The 18,542-nt window shown below is 41.3% G+C and overlaps 1 protein-coding gene across 3 annotated transcripts in view; it reads left to right on the top strand.

The window, feature by feature from the left end:
- Slc1a3 (solute carrier family 1 (glial high affinity glutamate transporter), member 3) overlaps window positions 1–18,542 on the top strand; it is an 87,841-nt gene that overhangs the window by 44,486 nt on the left and 24,813 nt on the right. The gene's annotated exons all lie outside the window — the stretch shown is intronic.

Raw genomic sequence — 18,542 nt, 5'->3', positions numbered from 1 at the left:
TCTTCAGCTCAAGGCTAGCGCTCTACCACTTGAGCCACAGCGCCCACTTCCAGCCTTTTCTGTTTATGTGGTACTGAGGAATCAAACCCAGGGCCTCATGCATGTGAGGCAAGCATTCCACCACTGAGCCACCTTCCCAGCCTTCACACTGCCTCTTGATCAACAAGGAAAGGCTAAAGTCTTTCCACTGAGGGAAGACTAAAGTCAAGCTAGCCAAAAAGGCTTCATAAGATGCCCATTCTCAGTCATTTTTGTTTGTTTCATTAAGTTCCTATCTCATGTCTTGAATTCCCAGAAGCTTAGAAAATTTAGTTGATAAGCTGGTTTAGTTTGGCTTACATGACTGCAAAATGTTATTCTTCAAAAGAACTACAGACCAAGCAACACATGAAATATTTTTACTAAATATTTTCTGTCCACAACTGGCTAAATTCAAGGTGACTGACCTTACCAATATCAATGCCTAACTCTACATGTACTTGAATTCAAGTCATTCCTTTACCTTCATTAAAGAAAAAAAGACACCCGTGGAAGCTAAATTTAAGCTACTAAATAATCTTCCAAGAACTAGGACTATGATGTGAAGGAAAAAGTAAAGATGGTTGAGTCCTAAGTTGTAATCAAGGAGAGCAGCATTGTTGTCCTTCAAAACCTCAGCTGGTACAATTGCCAGAGGCAGGATGGTTATTGGTTGGGCCAAAGATGCTTTGGAATGTTAAGAGATTAAGTCTGACATAGACTCTCCTTGCTAACAAGGACTGGCTGCTTTTTCACTAACAATTGGCTTCTTCTGTTTATTTTGCTTTTTCAGATTATCTTTTCAGTGTTGAAATCAACACAGGGGGCATCATAAAATCCCAAACCTCAAAAAAGCAAACAAAATAGTCAGAATGTTTTGGAACTCTCAGTGTTGAATATTGTCTGCCCACCATGTTGGGGATAGACAAGATTCAAAACCATGCCAGGGAAGGTGTGTCAGCTTTTGTGCTTCCACACTATGGTGAATGTGTGGTGGATCCTTGCCAGTGTCATTTCCAAGTATGAGCTGCCTGCAGGTAGACAGCCCACCTGTCTCTGCTTTCAGCTTTGTACTTGGGCTCCTCAGCTTGAGCCACACAGGCCTCTACTCATGTTGGTAAGACTGACTTACTCCCTCAAGCAAGGTGGGATTATTCCCCAGGAAAACACTTTGCAATATCCTGTGTCTCCCAGGAGAAATTCTACCATATGCTCCCTAGTCTTTGAAGGCTTTCTCTTTCAACAGTACCCACAAATGATGCCAAAAGGGATATTTCTGAGAAAGAAGTATTATCTGAAGTTATATAGGTATTATAGGGCATTTCTGTCTCAGTAGGTTGTGGTGTGAGGAAAACAGAACTGCTCGCCGGAATTTGAAAGCACCCAAGGTTAATTGTGCTACTACGGCATCAAAGTCTTGGAGAGAAGTGGGTGGTATATCTGATTAAATTTTTCTCCATTTCAAAACTCATTAGTCATTAGCCAAGTTGTTTTCATTCTAATTTAAAAATAGGTCCTGTATGACAATGCATCAGAAAATACATTTTCATTTGTTTTTTTCTAATTATTCCATGGAAAATATATAGTATACCATCTCTCTCTCTTTCCCTCTTTCTCTCTCTCTCATTTCAAAGAAGAGTTGAATTTGCTCATTTTCCTCTTAAAATACTCTGAGCCCTGTAAGTTCTCAACAAACACTTACTGTTGACCAATTTCTATTTTCAGCCACATGCCATTCCTAAAACAACCTACTAAAAGGAGTTGAATGAAATAAGTTAACTACGTTCAGTATACAAAGGCAAAATTAGCTACCTTGAATGTCACTGGAGCAAAGTATCCTTGAGCCTTCCAAATAAATGCTCTGACTTTTGTCATTCAATCAAGATATGCTCAGATTCAAACACAGTTTTGATTAAGGGGAGAATTCCTTAGGCATTTGAAATAATTCCAAATTGCTCAGAAGGGAAAAAAGGACTCATGATCAACTATATCCTAAGCAAATTTAATCAGCTCTTTGACAAGTTATTTCTGCTATTCTACCCATCAGTCAAATCAAGAGACTTACAAAAATATTAAGGTAGAATTGGTTACTCTTTCATGAATGGAGAATTGTTACAACACTAGAAAAAGAGAGACTGTGGTTGAATTTTGACTGGAGGAAATTTTTTTTATTTTATTTTATAACTGCAATCATTCTTTAAAATCTTTTTACTTGTTTTTGATTCCTATTATTTCAATCATCTGTTTTTCCTATAGAATTAGAGTTAGAAATCCCTTGTGATCCTTTAGATATTTCTGCTTAATTAAGGCTTTAATTGACATCAAGCTCACTGTTTGGCTTGTACTTGTACTTTTTGGAGGCTCACATATAGCTGGGTAAAAAAGTAGTGTTTTGTTCTAAATATCTTTCCATTAAGCGTTTTAAAACAGACAACCTAATTGTTTTGGGTGTTTTTCTTTTTTGGGGGGGGTATTTTATTTATTTTTCTTTTTGCCAGTCCTGGGGCTTGAACTCAGGGCCTGGGCACTGTTTCTGAGCTTATTTTGCTCAAGGCTAGCACTGTGAGCCACAGTGCCACTTCTGGCTTTTTCTGTTTATGTGGTGCTGAGGAATCAAATCCAGGGCTTCATGCATGATAGTCAAGCACTCCATTACTAAGTCACCTTCCCAGCCTACAACCTAATGTTGAAAGTAAATGAAGGGCTGGGAAGGTGGCTCGGTGGTACAGTGCTTGCCTTGCATGCATAAGGCCCTGGGTTTTATTCCTCAGCACCACATAAACAGAAAAAGCTGGAAGTGGTGCTGTGGCTCAAGTGGTAGAGTGGGAGCCTTGAGCTGAAGAGCTGAGACACAATGCTCAGGCCCAGAGTTCAGGCCCCACAACCGACAAAAAAAAAAAAGGAAAGTAAATGAAGACAAAAAAAGACAAGGCTTTCTCTGTTAAATTGTTTTTGTTTCTCTTTTTGTTTTTACCTATACACAGGACTGTGGGACTTCAAGTTAGGCATTTTTCAAGGAAATTTGAGAGTTGTTTCAAAAACACTTTTTTATTTTTATAAAGCAGTGATTAATTCGGAACACAGTCTATAATTCAAACCCACAAAATCTGCCATGTTGGCCCCGTAATCAGTCAAACCTTTGTACAACTTCCAAATGCATTTGAGCCACACTCCAGGCTTAGAATAATTTGAGAACTTGACTTATGTGCCCCTGGCTGAAGAGTATTATGGGTTTGATATGTGTTACTCACAGTCACCATGTTCTTGCTGGACATCTCTGCTGATCTTCTAGAGACTCTGAGCTACTGGTATTAACTTCCACATGTACAAATTCACACTCAAAAAGTGCATCCTCACTGGGAGTACTTGAATTTTTTTCAGGCATGAGCGGGCTCTTAAATGTAAGCAGCCTTTAGAGATAACCATTCTTGCTATTTTTCTCTCTGACCACATACATTCTAAGACATTCACTGCATTAATAACCTTGATTCAAGAAGTCCTAAGATTTCAATAGAAGAAAAAATGTGAAAACAAAAAATATCCAAGAAAACTTTCACAAATAAATATCTTTATGCTATCTATAATGAACATTCCTGACTATATAGTGCCTTTATTATTTTCTCTTTGTATGGTTAATTGTAAAGTATCAAGTCCATCTTAGCTGAATGACTTCACCTGATTGACTCATTGGGAAAAGATGCTATGAAATATTCTTTATTGTTAGCTTATACCCACATCAAAAAAAAAAAGAACAATTGGTGTAAATTCCTATTTTTAGGTTTCCTAAGATAAATATAATCCTTTGTTGAGTGGCAAGTCCGTGATGGAAAAATGACATCAAGAGCAAGGTGGTAGCCCTTTTTTGTTTGTTAAAACAGAAAGCTCTTTCTGGTTGTTCGGGACCTTCATTCCAGCAAGTTTATTCTAAGACAATTCCTGACTTTGTTGGAAAGCTCACTTTCAGAAAAAAAAATGAAAGAAATATATAGATTGATAATTCTCAAATTTCTTCCAGTCCCAATATACTGAAAGCTTAAAAGAAATAAATATTTACTCTTCTGAGTCACTAGTAGTCATTTAATCTAACCTCTTGCTTTGTTTTAATTGTTAGTGTAGAAGTGGCAAAAGGATCTATGTAAACTTCTATGCATTTTTAAAAAGATCTAAAGCTTATTCTGTTAGCCTAATCTGTATTTCTCCTGTCTCTCATCTTCTACATGAGATGTGCCATCCTAGTTGAAACTCTGCGTGCATTTTCTAAGAATAATGAATTGTCAAGTAGAAGCCCACAGTGAATGGTGACTAAAGGCTCATGCTCTCTACCCTGATTCTAATGGAATGAAGCCTTCTCTCTGGAAAACAGAAGATGAATACAGGAGGGGCTGGGTCTGATTTCTGTTGGACTCACTTAGCTATCTCTAAACGAACATTCTTTCCTAAACATAACTATGCCCATTTTTACAGTGTAACAATAATCCTTTTAAAGATTATCATCTAATCAGTTTGGTTTCAAACATCTCCATTCCTCCTTATGTTTTTTTCAGTTTGATGGCTTGAATCAAGCCATATTCATAATTAGATTTGTTTGGCAAAGTTTATTAACCTGTAAGGAATAGCTAAGGGTGCTCTCCTGTCCCTCCTCCTCTCTCCCTGCATGCACTCCCATCTTTCCTACTACCTTACTCTTTTGCTTTATAATTTCTTAAAGAAACAAGATAGTTCTTCATATGAGATTGACTTTCCATAATCTAGATTTTGTTGTTATAGCTATAGTATTGATTGGCATTGTCCCCCAGCCATTGTTTTGTAGACCAGAGGTTCACAGATAGAGAAGCAATGGAACTTTTTTCAGCTGACGGGGAATTTGAAGAACCTCAAGAATGACAGCTTTTTGGAGCTGATAAAGTTGGGTGGCCAAAGAGTACTGAGATAAGCAGAGCCAGTCTTTGATAATGCGATAGTTATTTCTTCATACACACAAAAAGTCTTTTGTTTTAAAATAGCAGAGAGCTACAAGATAAGTCACCAGGTGCATGTATAACTACAATTGTATGCAAAATAAGCTTATAGACACAGCAAAGTGTGTAATTCTGCAGGGAAGCCATTCACTGGTCCTTTCCAAGTGACTGATATTTTGCAGAACTGGCTTACTAGATGAAGGCAATGATCACAAGCAGAATAAATGTACTCCTCATAAAAGAATATACACATGGAGAAGAGTTTTGTTATTTTAGATTTAGAAGGAAGGGAGGGAGGGTAAGGAGGGAGGGAGGGAGGAAGGAAGAGAGGGAGGAAGGAAGGAGAGGGAGGAAGGAAAGAAAAGCAGGAAGGAAAGAAAGGCAGGAAGGGAGGCAGGAAGGAAGGAAGGAACGAAGGAAGGAAGGAAGGGAGGGAGGGAGGAAGGAAGAGAGGGAGGAAGGAAGGAGAGGGAGGAAGGAAAGAAAGGCAGAAAGGAGGGAGGAAGGAGGGGAAGGGAGGCAGAGAGGCAGAAAGGAAGAAGGAAGAAAGGAAGGAAGGAAGGAAAGAAGGGAGGGAAGGAGGGAGGGAGGGAGGGAGGGAGGAAAGGTTGAAAACTTTGTAAGAAAGAGGGAGGGAAGGAGAAAAGGAGGGAATGAGAGTCAATGGCAGTGACAGTGAGAAAAAAATCATTGGACATACACAAACTAAGGGCTAAGCCAGAAACGTACCCCCCTCCTTCAATTCCTTCTCTGCCACTGGGTTTGTTGAGTCTAACTCTTTAGTCCTTTTGCCTTCTGACTATAACCATCTCCTCCCCTGTCTAGGCAACACCATAAGAATCTACACTAACTTTTTGTTGTTCTCCCTGCCTTCTCTCCCCCACCCCCTAGCGTCTGGCTCTTTTGCTGCCTACTTTGTATTGTAAATAAAGTCAATGTGATCTTTCCAAAATTCAGCTCTAGCTTCTTTCACACAGTGCTTTTGGAATAAAGGCTCAGTTTCTGAGGATGTTTGGCATGGATCATGTTTATAGCTTTCCATCATATTGCTCATTTCACCTCCTACCCTCCTTGGTCCTGGGCCCAGTGTCTACCTGAAACCTCTCCTCAGGCTCAGGTCTTACTTTGATAGTCATCCCACCCACCACCCACCCCCACCGGAAACTTTTCTACCCTTGTCAGTCTTTACCTCTTCCAGCCAACAATGTCTTGGAAACAAGAACTACTTTGTTCCAAACTCTATCCCCCAGAGCTGGCAACAAGCATTTTTTGAGATTCCAGAGAATCTTAAGTTATTTTATAAAGTGTTACGATTATCTCCACTTTCATTTTTAAAAGTACTATATGCTGCATAAAACTTTTTAGAGAGCTTATTATAAGAGGGAAGAAGAATCAAAGTTCCAAGGTCTGAAGCAATTTACACTGCTTTCTTGAAAAGAATCCATCTAGGGTCTGGGAAAGTGGCTCAGTTGGTGGCTTGCTTTGCATGCATGAAGCCCTGGGTTCTATTCCTCAGCACCACATAAGCAGAAAAGCCGAAAGTGGCACTGTGGTTGAAGTGGTAGAGCTCTAGCCTTGAGCTAAAGAGCTGAGGGATAGCGCCCAGGCCCAGAGTTCAGGCCCCATGACCAACAAAAAAAGGAAGAAAAGAAAAGAATCAGACTAGGAAAAACAAGATTTACAAACTTGACCTGCAGAAATATCATACCAGTTTGTGTGGTTAGCATACTTCCACTCCTTTTTTTTTTTTTTGGTCAGTCATGAGGCTTGAACTCTGGGCCTGGACACTGTCCTTGAGCTCTTCAGCTCAAGGCAAGTGCTCTACCACTTCAGCCACAGCTCCACTTCCAGTTTTCTGGTGGTTAATTGGAGATAATAATCTTGGGCTGGGACATTAGCTCAGTGGTAGAGAGCTTGCCTCACATTCATGAGGCCCTGCGTTTGATTCCTCAGCACCACATAAGCAGAAAAAAGCTGGAAGTGGCACTGTGGCTCAAGTGGTAGGGAACTAGCCTTGAACTGAAGAGCTAAGGAACAGTGCTCAGGCCCAGAATTCAGCCCCCATGACTGACAAAGAAAAAAGAATCTCACAAACTTTCTTGTCTAGGCTGACTCTGAACTGCAATCCTCAGATCTCAGCCTCCTGAGCAGCTAGAATTGCAAGCGTGAGCCACTGGCACCCAGATTCTTCTCCTTTTTGAACAAGCAAAGAGGTGGGGTTTGCTTTGTTATGCTTTTCCTGGAAAGATTCATTGATTAAGTCTTTCTGCTGACATTTGATAGAATGCCTGCAAAAGCCATAGCATGCAATTCTGCCCTAGGACATTCAAGTGTATGTGCTTGCTCTTGAAAACAGTAAGCATTACATGGGGAGTTTGCCCCTTGGCCAGCTAGTTTTCTTCCCTAACAGGCATTTCCAGATATGAGGAAAGATTTATGTAGGTACTCCAGCTCCAATTGGCACGGGCATGCATTCATACATACACACATACACACTCACAGACACACCATTCACCGTTCTTCAGTACTTAAGATCTGTTTTTCAAAATTTGGAAATTGAATTTACACTGCAACAGAAGAGCTGGCTCTTAGTATCTTGCAAGGAGGGGAAAGGGCATCTTTCTTTCCCCTGGAGCTGCATGCAACAGCTTAAAAATAGAACAGTGTGTGTTTGGTGTGTTCTTTCCATTCTCTGCTTCAATAACAGGTATACAGTTACAGACACAAAGGGCTAGATTCCTGTTTTCTGTAGGTGCCTGGGGAATTCTCAGAGTTACCCACTGAGCAAGAACTGGGCCTAAAATGTTCACCGTAAAGCAAGTAACTCAATATAGCCACGTCTTACTAACCCCGCTGTGTTACCTGGGCTAGCAGTGATTTTACCATATACATGCACAGTGGAAGAATATTTTACCAAGAATAAGTGTTAGGAACCTTACACACACACACACACATGTTCTAGCTCACAAAATAAAACTAATACCTTTAAAAGTGAATTGGCTCCTGTCCATTGCAGGCTGTGAAATGGTTTGGAGTGAGGGTAGAGAGGCAGAAATGCCTCTACTGAGGAGCCTAGGAACAGCTTTGTAAAGTCCATGTGAGAACTCAGATCGACTTGCTAGTTTTCTTTTCAATGTTTTTTGGTGGTGGTGGCTGTGTGTGTGTGTGTGTGCGCGCGCGCACGCACGCACACATTTGCATGCGTGAGCGTGTACGCACACACCAGAGTTTGAACCCAGGGCCTGTGGGGCTGTCCCTGACCTTCTTGTCTCAAGGCTGGTAGCTCTACCATTTGAGCCACAGTTCCACTCCCAGCTTTTTGGTGGTTAATTGGAGATAAGAGTCTCCCAGATTTTCCTGCCAAGGCTGGCTTGGAACCTTCATCCTCAGATCTTAGCCTCTGAGTAGCTAGGATGGCAGGTGTGAGCCACTGGCGCCCACTTCCATGCAAATTCTAAGTGGACTCTTTCCAGTGTTCCATGAGCTCATGTTTGCTTTGTGATTGCATGTCCACTTTGTAGCATGCTGCATGGGTCTTACCTAGTGAAACCACTCGCACAGGAACTCTATAACATGGAGGCAGCTTCCTCTGCTAACGCTCTTCTCGGCAGCTGCTTGCAATTCCTTCGCATTTCCTCCCCCAGGAGATGGTTTACAATCAATGTGAACAGATGCTAGGTGTTTGGCAGTATTGTGAGGAATAGTAGCTTTCAAAAATTAGGTTATTTCATGTCTCATATTTAGACTTTCAACAGCCTTTCGGCTTTCAGTGTGTTCCTATGTTCATGAAAATACTTAACCTATGATTATACCTATGGCTCTCACCACCTCTAATGTATTTATTAGTTCTGATGAGACCACAACTAAATTCTTGGCTCTCAGAGTCAACCTGGTGATGGTACACAAGCAGAGCCGGTTTGGCACCAAAATTCCTCCTGCTCTTTGGATGTGCTTTTCCTGTTCTCTCAGATGGCATTGCTAGAACTCCAACGTATAAGTTACTAGTTTTTCAAGGTCCCTTTCTCCCAGGCTGCTTGCTTCTACTGTCACATGCAAATCCCTCTCAGCTCCACAGTTTTGTCGGACAAAACTGGCAAGAATGCTGTGCTCCTCTGAGCTCCTGAGATTTGAGAACAAACTCCAAGCTGTATTTCTGTCTAGAGTTCCTATGTCTGGCAGACATGAAGTGCTCACTACATGTATCTCAAATGAGCCAAGAATGGTTAGCTAAAAATCACGGAAGATGGCTGGGAATATAACTTAGAGTGCTTGTCTAGCATCAAGTCCTGGGTTTGATTCCTCCGTACCACATAAACAGAAAAGGCAGAAAGTGGTGCTGTAGCACAAATGGTAGATTTCTATTCTTGAGCAAAAAAGAAGCTTCGGGACAGTGCCCAGGCCCTGAGTTCAAGCCTTTGGATTGGCAAAAAAAAATAAAATAAATAAAAAATAGAAAGATTAAAAAATAGGGAAGATGTTAATGCTTTTTTCTTTGTCCACTTAAGACTCAGACACTGTCACTTAGGGGCTTCAAGGAGCTTTTAGGGAGCATAGCAAAAGTCATTTGGACACCCAGAAAATTCAGTGTATATTGGCTAAACTGGTTCAGATATTCTTATGCTTCACTGGAGGCTCATCTGTGTATCTTGCATACTGATTCCCCATTCAAAGACATCCCATTCACTTCACAGTGTATTCCCTAATTGAATTATTTTACATTTCGACTCATTGGAAAGCTATTCCTCTCGTATCCAGGAGGCATTTTTCATATTCTGTGGCCTCTGCAGGTCTTTAATACACTTCTCAGAGGCACAGACGGCACCATTTCCTTTCTTTCCCCTGTCAAACCTTGTATTGCTCTTGTATTGCTCTGGGCTTGCACTGGCCATGCTGTAATTGGTCCTGACAGCATCTGCCGTGTGTGTTCATGCTTCATTCCCATCCTGCTCCTTGCTGCATTTACTCTGAGTCATGGGAAGTAGTAGCATTGTTAGCCAAGGTCATTCATTCATTAGGATATTAGGCTCCTCTGGTTACTGGTGCTAGATGATTGCTGAAGGAAGTCATGGAGTTCCTAAACCTCAACTCCTAGCCTTGTGTCTCCCTCCTTAGCAGAGAGGTGAGATGAACAGGGGCCCACTGTGGTGAGGGAGGGGGAGGTGGGCACAGTGGGCAGGGGACAGGGGGTGTGTGTGTATGAAAAGTACACTCAGGTTAGCTGTACTTACACAGAGCAATTCCTGTGGGGAAAGCTATGTGAGCATTCAGTCCTTACTTATGGAGTGGAAATATAAGTAGCAATAGTAGCAAAAAGTGAGTATGTTTGTGCTGGGTCACTCACTGAGCTTTTGGGACATATTTCTCTCTTTCAGTTGTCTTGCAGCATCCTGAGTCCTGTTCATGGCTGCTTGTCAATGCTTCATGGGGATGGGGTGGTAGTTTTTTCCATTGCTTTTTTTTTTTTCTGGTCGTGGGGCCTGAACTCTGGACCTGGGCACTATGCCTCAGCTCTTCAGCTCAAAGCTAGCACTCTATCACTTGAGCCACAGCGCCACTTCCAGCTTTTTCTGCTTATATGGTCGTGAGGAATCGAACCCAGGGCCTTGTGCATGCAAGGCAAGCACTCTACCACTGAGCCACCTTCCCACTGCTTTTTGAGACCGGGTTTCACAATGTCACACAGGCTAGCCTCAGACTCCCAAGTGCTGGGCTTGTACGTACTCAGTTTTAAATGAGAAACTGTTCATTTATTTGTTTACTTGTGACCTTGACTAAACAAAGTCACTACATTTTCTACTATCCTTTTTTAAAGCTACCAAGAGAAAAATATGACTTTCCAAGATTGGGGAAAGTTTATTTATTGTAAATATAGCCAGTTACAAGTTGGTCCATTTATCAACTTTAAACCACTTCATACTAACAAAAGTCACGGGTTTTTATTGTGCCTCAGCCTCACCACTAACTCGTGGTGTCGTTTTGTTCACCACTGAGCCTTCTGTGTCCTTTGGCCTTACTTGCCAAACTGGGAAGGCCTCAGTCATGACTTAGCCCCAGTTTAGGCAGCTAATTTTGGCATTTTTGATGACAGACTTGGTTTCCAAGGGTGTTTGTGGGTTCCCTGTGGAATCATGTTCGTTACAAGCAAGTTTCCACGGCATTCAAATGAGTGCAGGGTTGGGCATGTGGCTCAGTGTTTCAGAGCTTGCCTTGCTCCTGCAAGGCTCTGGGTTTGATCCCCAACACCAAACAAATAAAAAATACATGAGTTGAGGACAAGTTACAGGCAACAAATGCTACATGGTTTCACTTAACTTAGGACAGAGCCTGGTGTATGGTAAGTCCTCTGTAATTAGCAAATACAGCAAGGCATAGTTTCCATCTGAAGTTATAAATGTTTGAGAGTATTGGTATTACAATTCAGGTCACATGTGTTCCCACCTGAAAGTGATAAAAATAATCATCTTGACTTTAAGTTCAATCTCATCCTTGGTAACCTTTTATTTTACCTGCCACAATGGCTTAACAGTTTCGAAACACATTTTTCTTATACTACTGATGGCTTTAGAAAAACAGAGGTACTTCGTAAAGTTACAGGCTCAGTTTTAAAGTGTTCCAGCAAAACATCTTGAAATAGCTTCATGTACTATAGAATCGCTTTTTATATTTTAAAGTATTCCCTATAATAAGTTTTTGGCTGTGAGATAACAATTTGTTTTGGTTCTGCTGAAAAATAAAGAATCTTTCCTAATATGTTTGGCAATAAGACGGTCTTATTTAAAAACAAAACAACACAGTGACATGGATTTGGAACCGGGCTGTACTTACGAGCTTTTAAAGCTCTCTATCAATCTGGAAGACACCTGTCAAATTACCCTGGTAGACTTTTCATAATAACTGTCTTGTTCCATATTTTTATCAACAACTCAAAGACACAGACTATACCTACTAGCATTTTTGTCAGATGACATAAGCCCCCTAAAAGGATAGCTTTTACTACATCTGCCTGTGACAACAATCAAAATGCCTTCAATAGGCTTCAGTGCTGGATAGAAACCAACTAGATGAGATTGTGTGGAGAATAAATGTACACTTCTGCTTTTAGATTCAAAAGGCAGTTGTGCAATTACAGGATGGGGAACAACTGAGCTTGGCAGCGGTTCATGTGACTAGAAGCTTAATATGAACCAACCGTAGGAAGTCATGGCTAAAAAGAATGAATGTCGCTGTGTGCTTCCTCAGTGGAAATATTAATAGTCTACTGTACTCCGCACTGGTCACACTGTGTTGGGAGTAATTTGTTTAGTTCTGAGCACATTCAGGAGAGACTTTGACAAAGCAGAGTAGCTACTAAGAGAGTGTTGAATTCCATCCAAGATACATTTATTGGGCTCCTGTTTTGGGCAGGCAATGTGCTAACCAGTAAAGGCAATAAAGATACAAAGAGACATTGCCAATCTCTAGTCTCAAGGAGTTGAACATTTCAATGGCAAGCCCAACAGGTATGAACATGACTATAAAACAAAGCAGGATGAAGCCAAGATATGCAAATAATGTGTTATGGGAATTCGGGGGTGGGAGGGCTAGCAATAAGGATTTCTTCAGGAAATGAGGACAAACATGGGGGATGCCCTGAAAGCAAAGATGTAGGGACAGGAAAACTCAAGGCACAGCTAGGGAATACTGAAGCAGTATCGGTTGGCAGGAAGAAGATAAACTCGAGGAGGAAAGGAAGATGAGAAGAGGTTTGAGCTGAGCATGAAGGCATTGGCTAGGAGGAAGAGAGCAGCATTCTAGTTGGGGATCATCTAGAAATACTAACACATGAGAACGATTGGAGAAAAATAAAGACCAAATCACCCTGGTGAATATGGAAAAGAGTTACTCTAGATTCATCCAGAAATGAAAAGAGTTCTGGGAACCACATTTCAGGGGGGGTTTTGTTGTTGGGTTTTTTTGTAAATACTTGTGGGTTTTGGTTTTTATTTGGGGTTTGTTGTTATCGCTAAGTCAAAGCTGCCCATTGATGAAGAGCTACTCCAGTAGCTTGTAAACCTCTTCATAGGTGCTTTTGTTGTTGTTGTTGTTGGTCGTGGGTCTTGAACTCTGGGCCTGGGTGCTGTCCCTTAGCTCTTCAGTTCAAGGCAAGTGCTCTACCACTTGAGCCCCAGCGCCACTTCCAGTTTTCTGGTGGTTTATTAGAGATAAGAGTCTCACGGACTTTCCTACCCCGGGTGGCTTTGAACAGCAATCCTCAGATCTCAGCTTTCTGAGTAGCTAGGGTTATAGGCGTGAGCCACTAGTGCCCACCTTATAGATGCATTTAAAGGAAGTTTTATAACTGAGGGACTAAACAGACTGAGGGGAAGGGGAAGCTACAGCTCATTCAGTGGCTGAGGAGTTCTAGAGGTACCCAATGCACTTGTATCCAGGATTGAGTTTTCCTTCTTTCCTTGTGGATTTAAGATATCCACTAATATATTACCTTCAAACTTCAGTTACCATGTTAGTATTTTCCAGTTCAGTGAGAAATGTGAAAACTGAATCTGGTTTAGCCTCACATTGTGACAATGGCCTCTTGCCATTCTTTACAACATACGCAAAATCCTCTTTTACTATAATAGATGATGTCCTGGATGCTGGTGGCATACGCCTGTAATACTAGCTTCTCAGGAGGCTGAGATCTGAGGATCGAAGTTCGAAGCCAGCCTAGGGAGGAAAGTCCATGAGACTCTTATCTCCAATTAACTCCCAAAAAGCCAGAAGTGGAGCTTTGGTTATGTGGTAGAACACTAACCTTGAGCTAAAAAGCTTAGGGACAGTGCCTTAGTCCTGAGTTCAAGCCCCAGGACCAAGACTTAAAATGAGTCTTCATTAGGCGGATCAAATTCAAGTCAATGGCTGATACAACCCAGTGCAAAGAATTTATCTTGCAATGAATCTCCAAAGCAGTAAGTGTGATGATTAAAAACTGGACTCCAGAATGGGAAAAATTTGAGTCCAAATGTCAGTAATGCAACTTACTAGCTGTGTGCTTAGAAGCAAGTGGCTTAGTCTTAGTGTTTCTATAATGTATTTGCACATTTGCCTTTGTCTCCACCAGGAAGGGTTATTTGGGAAGATTAAAAAAGATAAAGAGCACAGTACTGTGGCTGGTAAGAGAGAATATCATTCTACTGAGTTCTCCCAATCTGTTGTGGTATTCCAAGGAGCCTTCAGAGCTATTATTTAAAACAATACTAAGTAAAACCATCACTAGCATCATGGACCAACTAACAGTATGGTAATTTACTTGCTCCTCAGAACAAGACACAGAGCGGTCATATATCTTGCCTTGTCTTAGCAAATAAGTTGGGGAGTCAGGATTCAGACCAAGCAGGCTCTAGAGCTCACAGTGATTAGTACAACAATATGCATCAACAAATTTCCCAGTTTTCTTCTCAATTCTACTCCACATCACTCACATGAATAATTTTGTGTGTGATTTGTTCAGGGCAGTTAAACTTTTGTATCTGCAGATTCCACATTTGCAAATGCAACCAACCATACATCAAAAATATTCATAAAGAAATAATTTTTCATGTCCTAAGCATGCACAGACATTTTTGTTGCTATATGCTAATGACTACTGTAACAACTAGTACATCGCATTTGCATTGTTTGGTGGGGGGGCATTAGGGTGTGAGTGTGTAAGTTACAAATATATACTACATCATTTTACATAAAGAATGAGAACATCCACAGATTTGGTGTATCGGATGGTTCTGGAGCCATTTTCTGAGGATACAGAAGAACACTTGCATATTAGAAGCCTAATTACCATGTCTTTGGCCAGAATAGTCAAGAAGATGCTTAATAAATGTTGAATAAATACATGGATCCATGAAAACTTTTAGGTTCCGGAAGCAATTAATACTTCTATGAGAAGCAAGTTATCCTTAAATAATTTAACCAAGTCAGTTCATTACTTGCAACGAGGTAGTCATAGCTCTGTGAATTGTTCATTTAAAATTAGTATTTTGCAACCTGTCTCCCTTTACATTGTGGATAAGCCTTTGATCCCTATTTCCTTTGTAATGACAATATACTCACTACTCACACACTCTCACATTTGGGGAGGGTGTGTGTAGGGGTGTAATTTACTATAAGTAGTTTACAAAAATGTATCCATACGTGCTAGTGTGCTTTTGCAGACATTGATGACTGTACTCCTACCCACCCTCTTCCTCAGCTCCATGCTAACAAAGTATTCTACCAGCCCCCACACCCATGTATCCTTCCACCCCATCAATAGCAAATCAGCCAGTTGTAGTTTAGCTTTCTTTCTTTGAGTACCCTCCTAGATCCCTGAAGTCTATTTAGGATAAGTGAAGTTTGAGACTTTCACAACTATTTTTGGAGTATTTTTATATGTTTTTTTATTGTAAAAATACTGTACAGAGGGGTTATAGTTACAAGAGCAAGGTAATGAGTACATTTCTTACCAAGCATTATTGCCTCCTCCTTTGTTTTTCCCCTACCATCCCTTCCCTCCCTGAAGTATTTTTTTAATACTTCTTGAAAGAAGACATTAAACTAGGAAGTTGAGAAGGAAAAAGAAATTCTACACATTCATATTATAGAGTATGAAACACCTCCATTCTCTGGGGAAAGAAGAGAAAGAAAACTATAAAAGTGTTGGCCACAACTTGTGGACTATATCAGGAACAATACAATTCCATTTGTTGTTCTTGGTTTTAGAGGCAAAAACGTCATTTTTCTGGTTCCAAGGAGAGAATTTTCTCTCACTATGCATAAGGCAAAGATGAGGAAAACTGACCAATTCCAGAGCTGAGCACAGTTTTGTTTTGTTTTGTTTTGTTTTACTTTATGAGGTGATATTGCTTTATTGTTTGGTGCAGGTAGCTGTAAGAATATTATCTCTGAGTCTCTGGGTGTGACTATTCCTTTATAGATTAGGTAAGAACAATTGATGAGCTTTTAAATGCTGAGAAAACTAATCAGATCTAAAAGGGACTGATGTTGGCTACAGCCCAGGAAATATGCTGCGATAAAAGCACCTAGTGAACTTTTGCTCCATCCATTTTTCTCTCCTTTTCAGTCTTACATTCTCTCCTCTTTGGTGTTTTCCCTTCCTGCATTCTGTCAATTCTCTCCACAGCCTTCCCTTTCTCCTGTCCTCAACACTCAATACCATCTCCATAGATTTCAATTCAGCACACTCTCTTTACTGGCCAAAATGTAGATTTGAATTTTCTTTATTCTGCATTCTTTTATGGAGTAAGTAAAATTCACATCTCTGGATTTAATTCAGAAAACAGATCTTGTGAACATGCTTTATTCTCTGATTTTTTTTAAACAAGAAAAACATCTTTTTGAAAGGGAAAAAAAAATCTGCATTTCAGTCTCACGACACAAACTTAACCTCAGTCCAATTCAGAGTACTCAAGGTTGTGTCTGGTCCCAGAATCTTTCCATGCCAAGGAACTGAGGTCCGACTGGAGGAGGGTGGACATTGGTTCACACTGTGTGTGTGGCTTCTTTGGCCCCAAGAGTCAGCTAACTCCCCAAACTCAGTGCCTGGCCAGGAGTCAGGCCCCGCCTGCTGGTTCAGCTGTTCTCTTGGGAAGCATGGCCAGGTCCAACTGCTTTTCAACACCCATATGTTGCTTTCCACTTCCATGAGGCTTTCAGTTCAATTCCTTTTCTTTCTGTGAGAGACAGGCCTTCCGTGGGAAGAAAGGGCACCCCTTGAAGTCTGACATGCTGTGCAGTCAGCTAGAGGTGCCCTTTGGTTAACCTTGGACAAGTAGAGCCCAGTTGAAGAATTCAGTGATGGCCATTGAGTATTCTGCCAACTAGGAAACTCGCTGTCCTGATCATCTTCCTCAAGGATGGCAAGCCAGGTCTTTTCCATAGAGGAAGCACAATCCTCAGGAAAGAGGGCTATTTTGGAAATTGCAAATTACTCATCTAAGTGGCTGATTTTAAGTCACGATTCTTTAGGGAGAAAAGGAAAGGGGTGGGGGGAGACTCTGGGGTCCTCAAAGAACTTCCTCTCATTAAATCAAAGTAATTCATTGCCTCCACAGCTCCTTCTGTTCGTGACTTCACCTACTTTCCACTAATGTTAGTGCTCTGGGTGGGTGACTGTGGATGTGCCCCTCCGGGCCACCCTGTCCCCTTAAAGGGCGTCACATCTTCCCACTGGATAGAGGCTTCTTTCCAAGCTAGCTCTACAGGTATGACCACAAGTCACTTTAGTCTGCCCGTTGCTTCTGCTTCCCGACACACATTTCCCTTTTCGCTGCTGTTTTCTGTGGTCCTGGGTTTCTAAATCTTGGCAGAAGGACAGTCATTCCTTTATGCTCAGCAGTTAACAATGAGGTAACCAAAGAAAGGGTCTTGGTCTGAGGCTGTCAGCTGTTACTAATCACTACTCCCCAGCCCGGTCGCGGGTCCGCTCGCCTCTCGCTCTTGCTCTGCTTAGCACACATAAAGAAGATGAATGACTCTCTGGTTCCTCTTCAAAAAAGCATATTGTGTGGCACATTCCAATACTGTGAGCGAAGGATGGGCTAATGCGAAGGGTAAATGGGTATCTAAATCACCTCGCAGTGGGTCTCGTTGCCGACAGCTGTGGGCCTCTGAGAAGAGAAATTCAGAGTTTTCCGGTGACCTTGGTGAGAGAGGAAGTCCCAGCGGTGGGCTCTGGGGAAACCTCAGGTCCAGAACCATCACACGCCTGGGCCAGGCTGCAGGGAGACTCTATTGGGAGGTCGGGGACCAACCAGCGCAGAGAGAAGAGCAAGGCACCATCACTCACAGGTCCCCATTGGCCAGTCCCCATGCGAGGTCGCCTGCACCCACGGGTTAACCCAAACGACACTAGAATCTCTTTAATATTAGAGGTCACAGTGGTGTAAAATTTGGATCTCCATTCACCCCCACTGTTTCCTTATATGTACATTCATTCTTAGCTGCTAATGGTACCCAGAGAAAAGGATTGTTTGCTCAGTCCTTACCCGTCTAGGGATAAAAGTGATTTATTGGACTTTTTCTGCCCACTGGTAATATTGTCTGCTCCACTGAGTTTTTCCACTTCATAACCTCAAAAAAAATGTTTTTCTTTTGCTTTTTGACGTTTCATTTTTTTTTCCTAGGGAACACTACAGCTCAAAGAAAAAGATTCTTTCACTAGTTTTCAGGGTCAATTTTTTTTAATCAATTTGCCTGATAAATTATGGGCCATCACAAGCAGTATTTTACTTGGCTTCATGCAATACAATCTTATAAAGTTAAATGATGTTATGGATAATGACCTAGCAAGTCTGGGGATATTATGAACAGCCATCATAGGAAGGAAACTATGGTCCCTGGTTAAAAAAGAGAGAGAGACTTGTAACTTAATTGACTGCAAATGCTACACAATCTTCCTTAGCTCTTTACAAAGATGTTTTAACAGTTTTCACTAGGAATCACTAATAAAAGTTAGTTGCTTTCTTAAAGTTCCATGAAGAGAATGGCATATGGTAGGTTAGCCCAAGGTCATAAAAAGTACTGATAATC

This window comes from Dipodomys ordii, unplaced genomic scaffold (genome assembly GCF_000151885.1).
Source record: "Dipodomys ordii isolate 6190 unplaced genomic scaffold, Dord_2.0 Scaffold41, whole genome shotgun sequence".
NCBI classification, from domain to species: Eukaryota; Metazoa; Chordata; class Mammalia; order Rodentia; family Heteromyidae; genus Dipodomys; species Dipodomys ordii.
Note: the sequence above shows the minus strand (reverse complement) of the source record. Positions and strands in the feature narration are given on the sequence as shown.